Source organism: Haliotis rubra, unplaced genomic scaffold (assembly GCF_003918875.1).
Source record: "Haliotis rubra isolate DU_JTF1 unplaced genomic scaffold, ASM391887v1 Scf253, whole genome shotgun sequence".
NCBI classification, from domain to species: Eukaryota; Metazoa; Mollusca; class Gastropoda; order Lepetellida; family Haliotidae; genus Haliotis; species Haliotis rubra.
In genome coordinates, this window is record NW_025766592.1 from 489,430 (window position 1) to 512,092 (window position 22,663).

General features: G+C 39.3%; 1 protein-coding gene across 1 annotated transcript in view; it reads left to right on the forward strand.

Annotated features, from left to right (window-relative positions):
- Positions 1-15,938: 15,938 nt before the first annotated feature.
- LOC124279614 (ectopic P granules protein 5 homolog) overlaps positions 15,939-22,663 on the forward strand; it is an 84,561-nt gene continuing 77,836 nt past the window's right edge. Inside the window, 1 exon segment of the mRNA XM_046715458.1 lies at positions 15,939-16,004. The gene's annotated coding sequence lies outside the window, so the exon portion shown is untranslated.

Genomic DNA, 22,663 nt, shown 5'->3' on the forward strand with positions numbered 1-22,663 from the left:
AGGACAAAAATTCTGCAAAAAACTCACAGAGTGGGTATGATGTTTTGATTATGATCAGCGTTTCATTGAGTATGTTATGTTTATCAGTTTTCGAGTTAGATTGCAATTCATCGGTCCGCTTTTGAGCCAAACCGACTGTAATTTGATTTTCTGATCCCTTTGATACTCTGCCACTTTGATGTTTAATCGAAGATTCTGGTCTTGGTTTAAATTAACTTTTACTGACTTGCTTGATATTTGTACATGGTTGAGACGATGATTTCTCGCGTGCAACAGCTGAATCGTGATTACCCATTGATTCAGACTGGATTTGAGATGTGGTTGGAATTATTGCAGCTGTTTGCATGGATTGTTCTGGTGAAAACCTCTCAGGAGCATCCGTTTTCACCCATGTCAAGTCTGTCTGGCATGTTATTGATGCCGTTATGACTTTTGTTAGTTTGGGGTTGTATCAGAAAGGATTCTGGTAATTGACGCATATGTTTCCGTCAATTCTGGAGTTTGTACAAGTTTTTTTGCTTCTGCAAAGCTGATGTTTCTACTGAATTTTATTTGTTTATCTCCATTTGTTGTTTCCATATTCGGCAATCCTTAGAGGAAGATGAATGTGCTCCGGAGCAGTTTGTGCACTTTTTGTAGTTACTGTCACAATCTTCTGTCACATGGGTCTTCTCACTGCAGTGGATCTCCGACTGGCAGCACCAGGGATACCCGGATGATATACTCCAGCAGAAAAATTAAAAGAATTACTTAATCTACCAGATTGGCCCATGAGCCACCGCCTTCTGGGTATATGAGTCTAGGCAAATTACAAAATTAATAAAGATGCACTTGAAATTCAAGTGATATATCATTTGGCCAAGACTTTTATGAAAACAAGCTAAAAAGTTGAAGTATTTTGTGAAACACAATAATACTCAGGGCTTGGCGTGACCAGCCGATTAGATGAACCGGGCCCATTCAACCACCCGTCTAGGTAAAGTAAGGGGCGAAGTTAAAAAAACCTGGTAAGTACAAATTTACCTTGAATGTTTTGGCACTTACGTACCCCCGTAAGATGGGTAGACGAGAGGATATGGTACTGAACCCTGACATTGTGTCGCTGGCTCAGAAGGAAAGGAGCTAAATAAAACACTTGTGTTTTTCATAAAGGAGGTCAAAAATCAGAAAAGGAGGAATATCGCGGGATAAACGCTTTATGAAATTGGTTCATCCCTACAGCATTATATCCGAGGTCATGGTATTGTTCCGAGTTTCCGTTCTTTTAGAAAGTTAGGTGTGTGTTAGAAGCTCGAATTAAATCACTGGCAAGACCGGGAATTGGGATAGAGAAAAGACAGGCTGAAGTGATTATATGCAGAACTTTAGCCTGTAATAACGATAAGATGAGGATGGCATTAGAATGGTATGTCTACCAAATGAAAGACTACACAACACAGATGTGTGGATGGCGCCGACAGGACCGGATATCTATATTAGCTATTTGCAGCCCTCCGCCGTGTAAAAGCAGACGGGCAAAGCATACGCAAGTTTGTACTTCCTCCCGCGGAGACAGCAGGCAGGTAAGGCATTGCAAACTTTGTACTTCCTCCCGCGGAGACAGCAGGCAGGAAAAGCAGGCTGATAAGGCATTGGAAACTTTTGTACTTCCTCCCGCGGAGACAGCAGGCAGGAAGGTTTGGGCTGCCACTGTGAAAGCAGAAGCCAACTATCCCCTTTTTAAGCCGATTTAGTGTTTAGTCCCGTCGGCACCATGACCACCGCACCTGTCTATTAAGAAAGAAGCAAAACACAAAGGTTATGGTCCAGGTTATGCCTACTGTGAACTGTACAGTGAAGACTTAATATAAGTCATGCATTTAACGACCTCAGCGCCCAGCACCCCCACCCCCGGATCATGTGCTGTAGCAGGGAAGGGTGGGTGGGAAATTATTAGAGATGAAGCAAGATGGTGAAGCTGTCAGGACAGCATGCAGAATAGAAAGGAAACGGACGTGGCGTATGACTTCGGATGTGACATCACTCCGGAAGTGACGTAGATGCTATTATGGAATGCGGAAATAATACACTGCGTTGCTACACTGGATACTTATCATAAGCTAAGTGTATGAAGCTATGCTAAGGAATTGTAAATGCTGCCCATCACCCATTTTAGAGGAATATGCCACCTTATTACCTGAAGGTTAAGACAGATCTTTAACGAAATACACTGCAAACCATGTTAGCTGCAATGCCGAAACGAAGGTGATTAGAAATGACACATAAGGTGAAGTTAAACGTTACATACCCCAGTGTATTTCACTTGCCAGAGAAGTGTTAGAGCTGTGCGAATGTAAATGCTGCCTATAAACCCATTTAGCAAAATAATGCTAAATGTCATTAGCGTAGACCAGGAAGACGTGTTGTGAGAAGGGGATGCTTAGAGAGAGCATACCCCACAACAGCTGTTAGATACAATAGTATATCTAATATTAACCTCAATTGTGCTCTGAGAGCAGGTGATAAGCACAGATGTTATAGAACGGGTCCAACTTCACAGTTCGAAGTAACAGTAGATGAAGATGGGTCGAAACGTCAAAAATTAAATGGAAATTCTATCCAAGACAAACAGGAGGAAAGTAAATTCGTCAAAGTTTTCCAGAAACTTTATCAGGCTCTATGAAAAGTACACGTCACTCAGGTATGTTCTTGATGAGTCTTGCAGTAACATATATATGTACTTTTAATACTATCAGTAAGGTGACTTGTAAAAGTCTGTTGTCGAGTCTATTCATTCGTTTTGTGATCTTATGCACATGTGTTCATAGCTCGCAACGTTCTGGTGTGACGTGATAACAATTTACCTTCTCAAGTCACACAATTCAATGGGAGTGCGTGTGGCAGCTGTTCTTGAAATGAGTTCTTGTTGACGTGGCTTCGTGGAACTTTGCTCTTGCCTTCAGCCACTGGCTCCAGAACTCAGACAGACACACTCCGAAAACGCGCCAATAGTTTAGTCCGAGGAGCGGTAGCGCCGATGACTAAACTCCATGGAGAACAATATATTGGTGTGTTTGAGGAGTCTGTTCTACGTCAACCTAAATTCAAGAATCCATTATTCAGGTTGTTGCACATTGGCTTCTTAAAAGTAGTGCAACTCCAGCATGAAACATCCCAGGAAGCACGTGCACTTCACATATTTCGACTATTGGAAACATTTCTAAGGCAGCGTATCCACCTGTATGATCGTTGCAACAGTCACATTTAGAAAACATGTTCAGTGAGTTTGTCGAGCGACACCGGTTATAAAATAGATTTTACTCCAACTTCTCTCAAAATGCTGATATATTACTTGATGAAACAGACATATACTCTGAGTTTCAAGAAATGATAGAATCACGCCATGCAAAGTCTGATTTTGTCAATGAATATGATTCTGACAAATCTGAAACAAAAGAAGGCAATGCTTCCTTTGATGAAGACCTTGTGTGTACTTCGAAACAAATTGAAAACAAATTGCACAAATGCTTCACGTTTTGGAAAACACTTGACCGACGAGGAAGTTATGGATTTACAAATTATGTCTAGAAATACTGAGAAAAAGTGTCAGTGGACAATTCTGGGTTTTGTATTCATGGAAATAAAGGACAAAGATTTTCATTTTGGGTAGACTCTTCTGAAGTTGTGATGAGAATTTATTCTGACACGCGATGAACCAGATGGAAATACTATTCATCAATTCAATATTTCCTCAGGGTAAACGAGATGGATGTAAACGGATTTTGAAATTTCCGCTGAACGAAAAATGTTGGAGGCGATAATGAGGATTCATAAGCGGAAAGCTGACGTGATCACGCGTGAACAAGAAGATTTACTATGACAGAAGTGGTAATACGGGCGATGAAACGCCACAAAAAACTAAACTGTAGGACACAATGTGTTACATTAATGGTATTCGCTTTTGTCTTCGGGTGAGGATGAAGATCATTTGTTGAAAACTGGATGAAATTTTAGCATTGTGTTGAAGAAAGGTCAAAAGCATTTAAGATATTCTGAGAAGGTGACAAAGACGAACAACGGGGGACTTAAACACAATAATATACTTCTCATCAAAGGTTTAGGCTCACTAGTGTAAATATGGCCTATTACTGCAGGCAACTGTTCTAAACTAAATTTTGCAAAATATGCCATACTGTTTAAAGGTACGGTTTACACCCGAACTCATGTATTGTAAAACAAATTCGTAACGTTGAAAAGATTATTGTCATGAGTTCAGTAAATGATAAAAATCAGTGAAAACTGGCGAATTCTAAACAAATCTTTACACCACAACGCAGCTGTTCACATGCACGATACTTGCACATGTTTTTCAGTTTTGATGCATGAACCTCGTGCAATTCAGCTGCATAAAGTTTGCAGTTGGTTCCCCCAAGTTATTGGAGAAACCAATCTTCGTGTTATTCCGGGACAAGCCGAATAGCGACTCGTGCCCCTCTGGAAGGATTTCATATTGGCGTAGGAACATCAGAACTACTTCAAACAGGAACGATAACTCTATTCCTGTTTGATTCCAATGGTACTAAAAATCACCGAAGTACACATACATTGTATTGCTGTTTTTGCCTATTTATTTTAAAGAATTAAACCTCCTTGATGCAACTAAAAGAAGGAGAAAATCATATTTGCTAAAGACATATTCTGACATAATTATTCCCAGATGTTCACCTTTTATTTCCCATTATATTTCTGTAAAGGGTTAATAATCACATATGAGATTTGTTTTATTGAATATGCAAATAAAATTTATAAAAAAACAGGTACATTAAATCCCAAAGCAACAACTAAAAAATTACTTTAAAATATTTCTCAAACTGAACATTCGTGTAACCTTGCTGTCATAACCCAAGTGGAATTTTAAATTAATTCGCTGAAAATTATATGAATGACCAAAAAGGTCAGACTAAAATATTCCCAGAGATGTGAAATATATGCCCAATGTTAAAGATTAAAGTTGACTAGTTACATACAGATATAATACCATTGTTTTGAAGCTCGTAGCGATTTATAATTACATTTCCCAAAAGCGTTGGAAGCGCACGTACAATCACCACAACAAGCCCACAAGATCGTCAGAGAAACACTGAGTTGGAGCCGAGGTGAGGTGAAATTGGGTTTAACGTCGTGCTTGAGAATATTTCGCTCATATGACGACGTGCATGCGTGTGTATGTGTATGTGCGGCTTCTTGTACAGAATTGAGCTGGTTTTATAGTGCTAGCCTACTGAGATACCACGCCGCAGTGAAGCATGAATATCCCACTCAAACACATTATACTGACTCCGAGCCGACCAGTCCTTGTTGTACCCATTAATGCCGAGCCCCATGCAGGGACCAACAAGTACCATATTTTAACGTCTTTTGGTATGACGCGGTCGGGGATCGAACCCGCGACCTTCCGCTCTCCGGGAGGATGCTCTAACCACTCCACGGAGGCGGTCCACAGTTGGACCAGTGAGAGCCGTTATGTCAACAAACGCACGTGCGTGTATTTCAAATCCCTCACCATCAGTCTCATGATTCTTATCAAAAACTTCACATTGGACAGCACTGTTCTGTTAGCTACGTTCTTAGTACTTTCAATATGACGATATATATTTTTCATCATTTTGTAAACAATGACATAATTTAAGTAGTCGGGATTATTTTAATCAAACCACTGCAACCATTACGCGCATTCCGATACCCGTACTTCAAACAGTTCAAAATTACCATTGAGGTGTTCGGTAAGACAAATACGTTGTTCACTGGTCCCCAGGGCCCATGGGTCGATGTACCTTCGATGTTTCTTCATAACTTATAACAACTTATATTATATAGTGAGTGTTGTAAGTGAGTCTAAACTAGTATATAAGCTTTGAGTGAGTAGTATTTGCAGAAAATAAGGAACATCTCCAATGATATCTTTTCAGGATTTATGAGAAATACATGTCTTGAAGGTTCTAGTCATTTATTACAATATTTTGTCATAAAGTCATTTGTTATTGTATGCAAATCATCTTGCTACAAAATGAAAATGGCGTTAGTAATAGCAATATATAAAGTCTTATATTTTATAATCAATTTGTTAGCATAACTCACAAATATTACTGCTAAAGGGCATGTTTCTAACGCTTGACTAAGACGCCACGATCCCCTTTACAGATTAGCGTCCCAAGAGCATGCTGAAAAGTGGTAAACGTCGGAGACGAGACCTTCATTATGTAGAAACTTTCCTTCCACATTTTTTATCTACCCAGGCCACAAACATGGTCGACAGTCAACATTGCTAGTTTACTGACATCGAGTGCCACTGCAAAAACACGTGTACCCGTGTGTGGAAGAGAGGATCGTGCCCGTGTCGCGCCGCCGGGAGTCCGTGCACAAGCGTGTGTCCTTGCGGGTGGGTGGTGCCATGCATCAACAAGACAGAATGGAAGCCGATGCCGATTGACGTGGACGTGAATGATTTCGCCGATTGACGTGGACGTGAATGATTTCGCCGATGGCCAAGTCCTCAACATGGCAAGAGACGTACGTTATGTTATCACTTGTATATAATATTGTATATGAGTAGATTATCTGTATGATGTGAAGATAGTGTCTCGTGGAAGCATGTTATTATTTATCTTTCTAACAAATGTTAATATGATTTCAGGAAATGGATGGTGACATCGATCACACCCGCTTCTGTCCAACGCCGTCCAGAAGAGGAAGAGAAAGGCTGCTGCTCGATCTCGGGTGCGCTGAAGGCTCGTGTTGGAGTGCATGTAATGTTTTTGAAATGAATGTTCATTTCATCTTTGCTAATTAGTTATATTTTTGTGTTTTTATTATTAATTTTATTCTCAACCAAACACGCGAACAGTGGTGAAGCAGCGCCCCTTGTATTGCACTAGGATAGCTATGGAATTCTGATTTTCATATCTTCACAGATTAACACCACGGATAAAGAGGCGGGATCTGCACTAACAACACTGTCTAGAAACCCCATCAACACACCATCAGGCAGTCGAGGTACCTTATTACTAGCATGGGCATTATTATTATATATACACATGATACTTCTTGCATCTGAAGTATTCTTTGTCTAAAAGATGTGTTATAATGGACTTTCGACCTCTTGTTGTTGTTTTTAAGGGGGGGTTGTTGTTGTAGTTTGTTATTGTTTTATTGCTTGTCTCTAATTCTATATCTCTTTGTCCAGGAATTTGCTGCTTCATTAAATGTGACGGTACTGCGGACTATAGTAACAGTAATGCTTTTGTCGAGACCAGGGGACGTTTAATGACTATCGTCTTTGATGCAGGCCATGTGACGATCCGCCAAGGCATCCACAACCGGAGGACCCACTAAGATGTGCAGATGCGGGAACTGAAGGCCCATGCCATCAGCACAGGAGGACAAGTGCTGCTGGCAGACTGGCTCAACCCTGTGTGTAGTGGGTGGTCCAAATCTTTACACAGTAATTTCACCTGCAGTGCTTGATATCGCCACGGCACACTATAATGACTTATTTGTCCATAATGCAGCATATAGACACCAAGCATACGGGCAAATTACGTTGCAAAGGTTTGGACGTTTAGGTCAAGGAAACATGCGTGTAGTTCATGTGTGGTTTTGGCAATACGGAGGAGTTTCCAGATCCCAGAAGTTGCTACACAGCCTATAAAGTAGTGTAAATGGATTGATTTCTATATTATGTATGTTTTGTATATATATTTTTGTATATTGTCATGTATTGAATCTAAAATATTAATATAATGAAAGTTGTTGATTTATTTCGTTATCCTTGATTGTAGTGAAACCATTTGTTGTTGTAACCAGCTCATGATATCAAACTAGACCAAAGACACACAAAGAACACAAACGTGGAGCCGTTATCTAATTGACGGGCAGTTAACAGAATGTGACACAACTGTGTTTGCATGCCTTTACAACCAGCAATGCTGGTTTTGCTTCATTGTGGCTGAGAATTTTCTTGGGATGAAGGCACCCGTGAAGAGCCACCAACCCGTTTGCCGTGGGTTGCACCCCTGTGTCGGTGGAGGACGGGAGCCTGGTGGTTGAGGGCAATAGGATCCTGGAACCGTGTTCCTTTTGCCCAACACACCACTTTGGCCCTTACTTCGAGTCGCGCGGAATAGAAGTTGGTGACATCGATCACACCTTCTGTCCAACGCCGTCCAGAAGAGGAAGAGAAAGGCTGCTGCTCGATCTCGGGTGCGCTGAAGGCTCGTGTTGGAGTGCATGTAATGTTTTTGAAATGAATGTTCATTTCATCTTTTGCTAATTAGTTATATTTTGTGTTTTATATTAGTTTTATTCTCAACCAAACATGCGAACAGTGGTGAAGCAGCGCCCCTGTATTACACCTTAGGATAGCTATGGAATTCTGATTTTCATATCTTCACAGATTAACACCACGGATAAAGAGGCGGGATCTGCACTAACAAAGCTTACTGTCTAGAAACCCCATCAACACACCCATCAGGCAGTCGAGGTACCTTATTACTAGCATGGGCATTATTATTATATATACACATGATACTTCTTGCATCTGAAGTATTCTTTGTCTAAAAGATGTGTTATAATGGACTTTCGACCTCTTGTTGTTGTTTTATAGGGGGGGTTGTTGTTGTAGTTTGTTATTGTTTTATTGCTTGTCTCTAATTCTATATCTCTTTGTCCAGGAATTTGCTGCTTCATTAAATGTGACGGTACTGCGGACTATAGTAACAGTAATGCTTTTGTCGAGACCAGGGGACGTTTAATGACTATCGTCTTTGATGCAGGCCATGTGACGATCCGCCAAGGCATCCACAACCGGAGGACCCACTAAGATGGTGCAGATGCGGGAACTGAAGGCCCATGCCATCAGCACAGGAGGACAAGTGCTGCTGGCAGACTGGCTCAACCCTGTGTGTAGTGGGTGGTCCAAATCTTTACACAGTAATTTCACCTGCAGTGCTTGATATCGCCACGGCACACTATAATGACTTATTTGTCCATAATGCAGCATATAGACACCAAGCATACGGGCAAATTACGTTGCAAAGGTTTGGACGTTTAGGTCAAGGAAACATGCGTGTAGTTCATGTGTGGTTTTGGCAATACGGGAGGAGTTTCCAGATCCCAGTTGCTACACAGCCTATAAAGTAGTGTAAATGGATTGATTTCTATATTATGTATGTTTTGTATATATATTTTGTATATTGTCATGTATTGAATCTAAAAATATTAATATAATGAAAGTTGTTGATTTATTTCGTTATCCTTGATTGTAGTGAAACCATTTGTTGTTGTAACCAGCTCATGATATCAAACTAGACCAAAGACACACAAAGAACACAAACGTGGAGCCGTTATCTAATTGACGGGCAGTTAACAGAATGTGACACAACTGTGTTTGCATGCCTTTACAACCAGCAATGCTGGTTTTGCTTCATTGTGGCTGAGAATTTTCTTGGGATGAAGGCACCCGTGAAGAGCCACCAACCCGTTTGCCGTGGGTTGCACCCCTGTGTCGGTGGAGGACGGGAGCCTGGTGGTTGAGGGCAATAGGATCCTGGAACCGTGTTCCTTTTGCCCAACACACCACTTTGGCCCTTACTTCACCTAGACGGATGGTAGAACTGGCACGGTTCTATCAATCGGCTGGTCACGCCAAGCCCTGTGCATGGCGATTATATTTGCACATTCAAATTATCATTGGGTCTTGGGTATTTTGATTTATTATGTAAAAAATATTGATTATATTTAAATTGCCTAGAGTCCTATGCCAGAAGGCGGTGGCTCATGGGCCAATCTGGTGATGTTGACCGCTGAATTCTATATGTCTTTAGATTTTTTGTATGGGCCGGACCAGCCTGACAGCTAATCTATTAGACGAATTTAGCTATTCACGTCATATTTACTGGAGTATAACACCCCTGTATCCCTGGTGTTAGCATCCTGGAGATCCGGTGCAAATTGACACCGTCCTTGTTGACACTCCATGGTGGGTGGGGAGCAGGGGTGCTGAATTCTTATGTTATACCATGTCTCAATACAATTCACCTGGTTCATCCAAAGCAAATACACGCAGACATGTAGATGTGCTCTCGTCTGATGAGGAGGTCGCTCCAGAGATTTCAGATTCTTGGCCACGATTCATCGTAATTGCGTCAGTTGATTGAAGCCCATTAAAACTTAATACATTTGCTATCTCGGTGGGCATTAAAGGTGTCTGTGGGGATGTCAAGAATGTCACACGACTACGGACTGGTGCCTTGCTAGTGGAATGTGTACGGAAACAACAATCAGTCAATCTGTTGGGCTTACAACAGTTTGTTGGAACCAGAACAATATCTTCTCGACTACCAAATAACAGCTCTATTTTCACAGCAGAACCTAACGCCATATTAACAGCTCTTAACTATATTAATAAACACCGTAAATATAAACAATACATAATCTTTTCCGATTTTCTTTCTTGCCTTCAGGCTATAAAAAATCTCTCTTGTAAACATCCACTTTTAATTGAAATAATTGAATTGCATAATGATCTTGCTACTGGGCCAATACGACATCGTTTTTTGTTGGTTACCCAGCCACGTTGGCATTTCTTGGAACACAATGGCCGATCTTGCTGCTAAGGCAGCACTCAACAAATCTGTAACACCACTTCTTATTCCATACTCTGATTACAAAGCTTGCATTAGAAATTACATCCGTGATCTGATGCAAAAGAAGTGGGACACCCAAGTAGGTATTAACAAATTACATGAAATAAAACCCTATATTGGTTACACCTACTTGGGTTGTCAGTCCAGGTTTGAAGAGGTCTTCATGCGACGATGTCGCATTGGTCATACAAGATATACTCACAAATACTTGTTAAAAGGTGAAGATCCTCCGTTTTGTATCCCTTGTGATGAGAGAGTCACAGTCAAGCATCTCCTGCTTGACTGTGTTGAATTCTCCATCATAAGGGATAAGTATTTCAATGTGAACACAGTTAAGGATCTTTTTAACACTGTTAATTTTCATTTAATTATTGGCTTTTTAAAAGAAATTGATTTAATAGATGAATTTTGAATAATATGTTCTCTAGATAGATGTATTTTAATGATTGGTAGTTTAGATTAGCAACTTGTATTGTTAGTGGCTGTAGCGTCAAAGGGGGTTAAAGTACTGTAAAATTATTGTCCCCCTGAGAGGGTACGTAAGTCCCAAAACATTTCAAGTAAATTTAAGTCTACCAGGTTTTTAATAGTAGTATTTTTGTCATTTTCATGTATGAAAACCAGTATAAACGCCAATGGCTGAAGGGATGTTGTAAATCCAGCTAGGGTCCATGCAGGTATCAAAGGTACTGTAAGTCCCCATGGTCCCTAGTATGGTGATCTACCTTCAGTAGTTGGCGATCTATAGCCTGTTTTATCTTGTATTGTCCTAATAGTGCTATTAGTTTTAACCTTCCACACTAGTTTTAAATCAAATTGTGATATTCTAGTTGTTTTACTGTCCTTCGATGACGATATGGCTGAAATATTGCCGATGTGACGTTAAATATTAACTCACTCACTTGGCTCATTATTATTACATTTTATTTAGATGCTTAAAGATCTGGGTTAATTCTGTAAACTATGTTCATAATAAAGTCCAGATGCTAATCTAGAGTACAGTTAGAGAAGTTATATTTTGGCTGATATTTCTGATCTATTGTTACACAGCATACAGCCATGCCCATTGGATTAATGGTGAATTTCATTTCTTTCGTTAACATCACTAAAGTATTCCATTTTACAGATTACTTCCTGGGAGCAACACAGAAGGTAATAAATGGCACAGCCAAGCTCCAGTGGGACAATGAAGGAGAGTTCTTGTTGAGCCATATCGAGACGTTCACCGCCAATAAAGGTTGCATTGTCACCCGGCCAGCCTCCTTCCTGCTGAGGGCGTCCACATGCGACGTTCTAGGTTTGTGTGTGAAATCTCCTGAAGGTGCATGGGGCAAGGATGACGACAATACAATGACGTGGTAGCAATTGGGCAAAGCTACTGACAGAAAAGACGTTATATAAAACAGTCAAGAGTTTAAGATATCCATTTATTTATTTGTCAATATTTCAACATTCAACAAGGTCAAAGAGCACATATTTTGAGCACATTTTTCACATCATTCATTGCACATTTATTTTTATTTGACATATTTATACAATACTAATGAGCATACATTTATTCATACATTATGTGACATTTTGATACAATACAAATGAGCATACATTTATTTATTTGTCATTTATGTTATTGGATCATAAGCACATAATTTCATCAAACACCAGTTCGCATACAGCGCCCAATGCCATGCAAGAAATCTGGGAGCGTCTTCTCACCAGCCCCATAACTCCTGCACAAACCATCAAGACGTTCTTGGAGGAGCTTGGTTGCACGTCTTGTTCTCTTCTTTTGGGGCTGACCTCTTTCCGATCTGTAGATAGCCGTGCAAGCATCACAGTTATCTTTCCTCAAGCAGTCGATGAGCCGCCACACCGTGGGGATGAGAGCGTCCTATCAGCTTCCGGAAAGCGTTATTCCAGCCCTCACACACATTGTTTGTTCGTGAACCACCTTGGGTGGTGATGCCAAGTATCGCATTCCTTCTTCAACTTCACTGACCGGCAAGAAGGCAAGTCCAACTTGAGGGCAGTGTTACCAGTGGGATCTGGCGAGTGGCAGTGGTCTGTTGTCCCAAGTACATTCCGAACTTCTATGTCAGTTGTCATTGTGCCCTTGCATGGCATCATCCTCCGCCGAGTACACTCCCATCTTGTTGTTGACTTGCTCTCTTTCTTCTTAGTGTAAAGCCATTTGGAACCACCCTTGTTACCATTTCTTTCGTGATGATTTGTGTTTTGCAAACGTGGCATATACTATATAGCATATGGAAGCCAGTTTAATATTGCCAGTTTACAAAGCTAAAACAATCTTCTTAAACTCTTCTGCAATTGTTAATGAAGCTGTTCTATCAAAACATGATAACAAGTAAAGGATTGAGATAATTTAACCAATCAGCCAATTAATATTCAATGAAACATCCAAGGGGATTAATTGTTGATCAAATATCAGCAGAACCTTTAAACTAAAGCTGAAGATGGTGTCCTCCCATTACGCAGACAGACAGTTCGCCTTGAAACAACATTTGCGGTTCCATGAACAGATTAGCTTCTACCGGTTACCTATACATTACAATGGAATAATCCAAATAAAAACATAAGAAAATTGCGACTCTGTTGCATCATTTAAATCTTATATCCACGTGAAAAATAATGTGCACCTATTTATTATTCATATGGAATAAGGAAGTTCAATGTTTTGCACACAGGATTAAGATATATGACGAGTACACTTAATAATGATTTATGTTAAAATAAATATAAGAAATGACGCATCATGTCAATGTGGCCATGGATGTGAGAATGTTTTTCATAGCTTCATTTAATCACAACAAAGTTTTCTTTACACACTATCAAACTTCTCAGTAACGAACATGTTTCAATCTCACCCTATTCTACTCACTAGACAGTGGACTGTTCCATTATACCCGAAGGTGTTACCCTAATTAACCTCCTAGTTCACTGTCTGTCAATCGACTGTCTGTCAAATGGGTGTCTGTCAATTGGAGATAACCCAAAGATGAGTAGAGGGGTTTTGTCCGTTTTCATTGTTTGAGGAGGAGGCGAGAGAATGTCCGGTTATTGTTGGTTTTGGGGTGTTGTTGTTTGGGGGATTTGTCCTGGATTCCAAAGCGAATCAGTTTTGACTGAGGCCGTGTTGGGGGATGCAGAGGGTTAGGCCTTCACTTTTACGAACCAGTGAATACATGAAAATGTAGAGCCACCCTACACAGGGTTATGAGAGACTTCCCATAAAAGAGCATATTGATATATAGACAAAGGATACATAAACTATAAAACATATAAAAGTACAAACATGAACTAAGAGTATAGGAACTTATGTTTTTTCGATAATATGTTAAAGCAGGTTTTGGCTCTAAGATATATCACAGCTTGGGAAGACAGGTCAAGGATAAAACTGAGTTTCCCTGGGTGTCTCTTTGCAGATTGTGCATGTAAAGGGTATAGGGAACCAGTCCTGTCCACTTCCTCATACTTCTGTGATCTACCTTCAGTTGTTGGCGACCTATAGCCCATTTTTATATTGTATTGTCTTCGTAAATAAAATAGTTTCACATGTTCATGCTGGTTTTAGACTCCATCTGTGATACTCTACAGTGATTTTACAGTCCTTCGATGACTGATTTTTTAGCAACTTAAATTTATTGTTTATGTAAAACATTTCTCGTTACTATATGGCTGAAATATTGCCGAGGTGACGTTAAATTTTAACTCACTAACTCACTCACTCCTCATACTTCTTCTTGGACATTCTAGTTCCACAGAGTGTGTGTGTCCAGCCTTCACATTTGTCACACGAGATTGCCTTTTGGCCTTCACTTACTACCAGTAAACATTTCCTGTACACAGAAGAAAATTAAAAATGAAAGACTTATCTGACTTGATGTATTCTAAGCAACAATTCATTTAAATAGATACATTTATCAGAAATATTCCTTCCTAATATAACCTTCATATGAAGAATATAATATCAAAGTTGACAAAAAATATGTATTTATGGCATATATTTAATCATTTTGAATAAATTGGGGCATTTTGACTACCCCCTGGGGCAGTTTGACCAACCCTGGGGCAAATTGACCAAAACTCCGGGGCAATTTGACCAAATTATGAGCTGGGGCATGTTGTAGCTGGGGCATTTCGTCTGGTACCCGAAACGTCTATGACGTTTAAGTCGGAGAGTACACTGATAGAGGTATGGTGAGAGTATGTGAAAAAGAGCATCCATTCTTTCAACTTTTTCCTGTAAATAATTCAGATTTAGTCACTGTTTGTGTAGATATAATATATGTAGATCTGTAAAAACAATTCTAATGAAATATCTCTTTAACCGCTCTGCCCAAGTCCGACAATAGGAACGGCAAGAATGCAGAGAGTGTCGGGGAAAATATCTTTACATTTTTACCAGTGGCATTGCTTTTAATACGGTGAACAGTGCCCTTCTACAGTGGTATTTGCTTGGATAGAGGCGTTCAAGCTCCACCCGACAAACAGAAATGTGTATCGAGATACACTGAAGTAGTCATACATTTCAAATCATTTTTCGTTTAACAATTCCTCTTTTAGACGAAACCTAGCTCAGTTACATTCACAATTCCTGAGGTTCAAGTGATTTAGTCGCAATAACGTTATTACATTAAACGTTTGTTGTATGCGATTGTTCATTATTGGCATTTGTGTTTGTTGCATTATCAAATTGTTGGTCCGTTTGTCGATAATGGAGTAATTAGCCAGTAACATTGTTGGACCGTTTTGGCCTGGCCCGGTCCGGCTTTCAGGCAATCGCGTCTTATAAAATTCCACTTGCGTATCTCTTTGAAGAAGCAACGGAACACTATGTATTTAAACATACGACAAAATCGGAACACTTTGTATTTAAACATATGTGGGTATGGCCCAAATACATAAGCACATAGTAATAGTTCAGGGAATAGTTGTACAAATAGGGACAACCTTCAGTCAGTTCGCGACTTCATTAAGAAACTGCACTATTTCTACTTTTTCTCTGGAAAATGACTTTACTAGAATAACTCACTGGCAACTTGGAATTACTCTTAATGCGATTTCATTCGATTTGTTTGAAAAAATAATGTTTGAAACATTAAGAATCTGAGACCATTCCAGGTCCTTCATCAGGTTCCTGTTTAAACAGAAGAAAAGTTTATATATGACCCGTTAGAAATTATTCATATTTCATTTAATAGTTTCACTCCGTCGTTCCAACTTTTCGTACGAACCACTGGTCATATGATCAAAACAAAGTCGAAGATGGCTGAAGCTGTGAGGGAGAAGCCTCGGAAAAGCAAGGTAGCTTTCATTTTGTTCGTAACTTAAAATATGCTTGAAATAATGTGTACATTATTTGCTATGTGCTTTTGGAAAAATATCCGTTGTCATTCTCGTTCATGTCATGACAGCTAGTGCTGCGGTTGATATTTCTTTTTAATGCTGACAGATGAAATAACTGTCGAAGAAGCTGACCAGTGTCTATATTTACGCACTTTCATCATCTTCTGTTCCTTTGAATAAGTACATTCAAGTATTTAGTATAGCCAGTATCTTGTTGTCAGTACTGTGTACTAAATGTTTAAAGAATGCAACAAGACTGTGTCACATCAAGCCTAACAGACTTTTGTATCAGTAACAATACGTCAAAGCACACCTAAATCCAAATAGCATGCATGTTCCATGAAACTTGCCCTGGTTGTATTGATTATCTGTTGATCATTTGTTAAAAATATTATGATTAAAAATTTTACGATTTAGCATTGACCCTAATTCACAACTAACATAAGGGATTGTAAATGCTCAATTGATCAGAAAGGTTTGCTGATCCAAATTACATAGGATGCTTTAGTGGACAGGAGAGCCATGGGTCAATGATGGTGTTGGGATGAGGTGTCCCTGACATAATTAATCATAAAGGTACATGAGATCATTGGAGAATGAGCTACATGAACCAGGGTCAATTAGCATGCAGTGCTCAGTTCAGTTTTCATCTGTATGATGAGTGTATCTGTATCTGTAGTGATTGTTTTGGGTGAAAGTCAAATCGCCTCAGCTGCAAAAACGCCCCAGCAAATTTGGTCAAATCGCCCCAGTTTGGGTCAAATTGACCCATGGGATAGTCAAAATGCCCCAATTTATTAAAATGGTTAAATATATGCCATTAATGCATAGTTTTTGTCAACTTCCATCAGAGGCCCAGATAAGCTGCGTATCCGGGTAAAATACGCATAGAATTACGCATTGAAAAAAATTGGTTGTGTACCAATTACGCATTTAAACTTTCAGATACACAGAAAGTTTAAAACAAATGCGTACGGAATATATTTATAAACATCGCTTGCGTAATGAAAAAGACATCGATTGCTATCAAGTTGTACTGTTAGTATAGGACAAGTGTTGTACTGTCAGTACAGTCAACTCTCGTTAATCCGACACTTGTGGTTGCAGAGAAATATGTAGGATTAACGAAAATGTCGGATTAATGAAAATGTCGGAAAATATCAGAAATTGTAGATCTGGTTATCGTCTTCGTTTGTAAAAACATTCACAGTAATAAAAAATATAACAATACATCCTTGATATCATTTATTAACAATCATAGATGCATAACATACATATAAAATCATATAATCAATCACGTTTGTTTTTACCAGTCGTCGCTATTTCACTCTCAGCAGCCATTATGACCTGGATGTTGAATGAGTCACTGTTTACATACAACTAGTTCCACACTAACATATGGATGTCTGGTGAACAATAATTTAAAACTTGAAATAGTCTTTGAGGGTTTTAGTTGTTCATTTTTTTCTGAGGTCTTCAGCATTTTAGTTTTCAAAGTGTCAATGAAGTCGAGGTCATTCACATCAAACACGTCTAAGTGGTGTGTCACAAATGTCTGCAAAGTGTTCAACAATGTTTTGACCTCAGGTAGCTGGGGAACGACTGGTTCGGTTGTCTGGTCTTCTTCAGTGTTGATTTCTTCTTCGGCAGTAGGTCGGACAATCTCGATTATTGCATCTTCAGTCATGGCTTCCTCACATGGCAGATTTGCGTCATATTCTATGAATTCGCTGACAGGTACGGGTGCATCTGGGTATAGCTTGTCAAGAGTTTCCTGTAAATCTCGGACGTCTTCAGTCGGTTCATTATCGGGCTCGATCTGGCTGTCAGTAGGTGGCAGGATTTTCGTATGACGCCAGCAGTTGATGATTGTTGGTTGCTTCACATCTCTCCACGCTGATCGGATAAACAGTAGGGCTTGCTTGATATCAAGTGGTACTGGCGTGTCTGCGCTGGCGTTGTCAAGATGAAGTTTCATCTGTTGCTTCTTGTACAGAAGTTTGAAATTCTTGATTATTCCTGCATCTAGGGGCTGAATGTGGGATGTTGTATTGGGAGGCAGATAGTGAAGCTTTTACGTTGGTGAGATCTCTGGAGGCATGGGAAGGCGTTGTCAATCAGCAATATCACTTGTCGCCGCTGTGTGCGCATGTGCCTATCAAACTTCACAAGCCAGTCTTTGAAGATCAGTGCTGTCATCCAAGCCTTCTTGTTTGCATACCAGTGGCACACAGAATTAGGATCAAAAGTTCTACCAAAACATCTTGGCCTGTTAAATTTCCATATTACCAGTGGTTTAGGTTTGTCAGTGCCTGATGCGTTCACCACAAGCATAACAGTAAGACGATCTTTTGCTTGTTTCTTGCCAGACACAGGACAAGTGCTCAGTGTGGTATTGGGTTCAATTTTGTAAAACAAGCCAGTTTCATCACAGTTGTAGACGTCACACGGATTGTATTCAGCCAGGATTTGCTGCAATTCTTCTCTACCTGCGTCTACAGAACTCTGTGGGGCTGAGGCTGATTCACCATGAATTTTGTGCGTCTTAATTCCATGTCGCTGCTTAAATCTGGTCACCCATCCACTACTGTAGGCAAAGTCAGTAACCCCTAATTTCTCACCTAGAATCTTAGCCTGCTCTCTTAACAGTTCATCATTCACATGAATGAACCTACTTCTAACATCGGTAAACCATAAAAACAAGGCCTTTTCAAGATCCTCCTGCTGGGGTTTTCTAGCTCTTGAAGCATTTGAATCAGTCGTAGAGACAAGTGTGATGTTCACCGACGTGGGTGTCAAGCAGCCAGTAAGGCACGCGCTAATCACCTTTCATGTGTGATGTTTGTATACGGTCGGATCATCCGACCGGCTGTGTTGATTGTCAGATTAACGAATGTTTTTACAATGTATTTACAATGATCAGTTGCTAGATTGGTGTGTCGGAGTCGGAATGCGAGAATGTCGGATTAACAAGAGTAATTATCACTGTTTTAAATGGTTCCCTAAGTTTTTGTCGGATTAACGTGATTGTCGGATTAATGAGTGTCGGATTAACGAGAGCTGACTGTATAGGTATAGGATGAGTGATATTTTATGAAATGATTTCCATTATATTTAAGTTGGTTTTGATTACCGCCTCGTTTTCCATTGACTGCTAGTTTACAGTAACATCGGTAAAAATGTGTGAATTTAAATGGCTTCCGTATTTTACCCCATTCCATGTGCGTACAACTTCTGCTTACCACATTCATGAGGGTCCGTATAACCTTAGTGTTGATTATATATATTTTACATAAAAACTGTAATTAAAATTACACAATGCTAGGTTATATATCTTTAGGTTAAATAATAGTACTCTGTATTATATTTTACTGACGACTGCGTCAGAATTCGTCCCGTTATATTATTGTGCATGTTTGAACTTGATCGCCGAGGAACACGTGCACAGCTGATTGCTATTTCCGGCTCAGATACACACAGTAATCTTAATCCCTGCAAATAATACAATGCCCAGCCAAAACAACTTAGAACTTAAAAGGTAAATAATCTTGTCTAGTGATGTTAGTAGTATATACAATGATTATATACTACTGATGTTTAATTGCAAATTTGACGTCTCTACTGACAAAGTCGTCTTCTGTTGTTTGTTCACGCGAAGTGATACGATGTTGTTTTCTTACCCCTGGAAAAAAGTTTGACGAAAGTGTAACCCATGGATAACACTGCATTTTATGGTCCTCAAAATTCGGCTTATAGACGGTAATATACGGTAGGTATGACATAAGGCAGAACATACCTGCTTAGTAAACTTACTCAATGGCATATACTTAGGTGAGTAAAATGACTGAAATACGCACATAGTTGAAAGCAGTGGGTAACAGAAAAACAAGTACCCACTCAACATTCATAATACCCACTCCAAAAAATACAGTGGGTACAGTACTCACATGAGCTAAATCTTATCTGGAGCTCTGTTCCATATTATATTCTTCATATAATATTATATAGTAATATTTCTGATAAATTCTATTAGTAAACTGATAAGAGCAAAAGTAATATTCATGTATAGACAACACTGTAATACCAATTATTTGGTAAAGAATAACAAGAATAAAATTAAAGGTTTGCATAGTATGTTTATTGGCTGTAAATGCATAGTTTTTTGTCAACAAATGGCATTGTGTAATCATAACAAGTATGGTATAATACTTATCACTAGAGCTTTGTCAATGGGGATATTATAATCCTCACTATGGTTGTAACCGCATCCTCCACAATTGTCTCAGCTGACTTGAAAAACTCCTTTCTTTGTGGCGTCTTCTTTTATCTGATAAATTGAAACTTATCATAATGAAATATTTGTTTATATTGATCAAATAATATTGCCTCTTTATAAAGGTTTATGTTGCGGATTGGATTGTGTTCAGACAGCCTCCTGGTCATAATTGGGATTAACGAGCAGTAGCTCTTGATGGTAATTGGATTAATTAATTAAATAAATAATTAAGCTGTTTAAGCTTTCCTTGAACTTTACTTGTGATGCTTGTAACTTGCCAGGGCTAGCAGTATGGTTGTGAGGCTTGTCACTGGGTGTGCAGTTTGTTCCCTTCTGAGTGACAGTAGCAGGACATCTGTTCTTCTTGTTGTGGACACTACATCTCCAGTTGGTCTGCTTGATGTTCTCTCTCTGATAATGGAAAAACAATAAAGTCACTGCAATAATGCAGGAATGCTACTGGCTAATATACAACATACAATTAACAAAAATATTATTTACATAAAAGAGATGACCAAGCTGACAAACATACAACCCTTTACAACATAGATTTACCCATAGCTATCAACCAGTCTTCTCTTGCCCTTCTGTGTGCCTGTTTCTAGGACAGTCCATGTGTTTCCTGCATCTTCGGGCATGTCATCTACGTCAGAAGTGATGCTGTCTTCCGCCACTGACCTTTATATACAAAGAAATATTTAGTGGTTTGTTACTAGACTGTTGCAACTATTTGATAATTAGTGATGGACAGAAGGAAATAGATGTTTTCGTTTTTAGCTTGGGTCAGCGTGCCCGAATACACCCGTCGCTATGCGTATATGCGCGTGGGTTTTAAGATCTCGGGCATTTCGTGGTCATAGCTGATGACAGCGTTAATCAGTTTAACATTGGCAGTTAGTTAGACATATTGCTGAGGGACAGGGTCGTCCATATCGAGCTCCAGCCAGGAGTTACAAATTACTTATTAGATTGCTTCCATTATCGGGAAGACATTTACACAGAAGCATAGAAGCTTAGTTAACATTCACACTTTCGGTGAATGTACAGTGCGGGAATTTTTCATTGGGTTTACTGTTTTGTTTCGGTTTTGGTGTATTAAATGTTCAGACATAATTATTTTGACTTTTCGTTTATTTTATAAATGGGGAATACGAACTGCCTCATTCCCAAGTGATGTATCACAGGTAAATGGTGTAATAGATATTCAATGTTTTTACCTTTCTTGAATGTCTTCTTCAAGTATGTCCGAGAGGTTTTGCATGTCTCCACTGTGAAGGGTATCTTCATCGGGGACACTGTCGATTTCAATTAGATTGACATCAAAAGTAACCATCCCCACTATCTCTGCCATTGATCATGCTTTCCATACGTCCATGAAATGAGTGGTCAATGCGACGGCTTTCCCTCGGTGTCTCTTTGCAGATAGTGCATGTAAAGGGTTGCCTCTTGGCTTTCACCTACTACCAAAAAACATTTTATACAAACCTTTCATTTTATTCTTGTAATTCTTTACAAAAGCATTAGTAGCATGCAAATAATTGGTATTACAGTGTTGTCTATACATGACTATTACTTTTGCTCTTGTCAGTATACTAATGGAAAATTTATCAGAAATATTACTATATAATAATATTTGTGGAAGTTGACAAAAACTATGCATTTATGACATACATTTAAACATTTTAAATAAATTGGGGCGATTTGACCAAAATCTGGGGCATTTTGACCAAATTTGCTGGGGCATTTTGTAGGTGGGGCAATTTGACTGGCACCTATGGTAATCACTCACAAAACGCTGATTGATAATCAGATCATAGTAATCAATCAATGATATGTTATAATTGTAACCCTCTAAAACTCATGTGGACAATTACAAGACACAATTATAACATTCTGCAAATGAAACAGGCACCAATTAATACAAAGAGCAAGAAAATCAAGGATACTTCCTGTTTGACATGCACGCAAGTATATTGCTTACACTGCAGTTTTACGAGTCAGGATACTGAGTCAGTTGTTTATGTTTTGATTAACAAACATAACAATAAGAAACATACTTTCTGAAGTTTAATATGATGTTTCATTTTTTATGAATATTGATGGTCTCTCAAACCCATCGATAATCGCTGGCGCTGTTGAGATTGATCGATTGACCAATTATTGGATCAGTCACTCTAAAACTGTGTAGCTGCCATAAAATGTCTGCATCCCATGATGATATTAGAAGGATGGACCTTCTGATCTGAGGTTGGACGCCTTGTCCACATGACCAAAGAGGTTTACCCAGTCAGCAAGCTGACATGGTTTTCCAGTTTTTCATAGTCATCTCAGGGATGGCAAT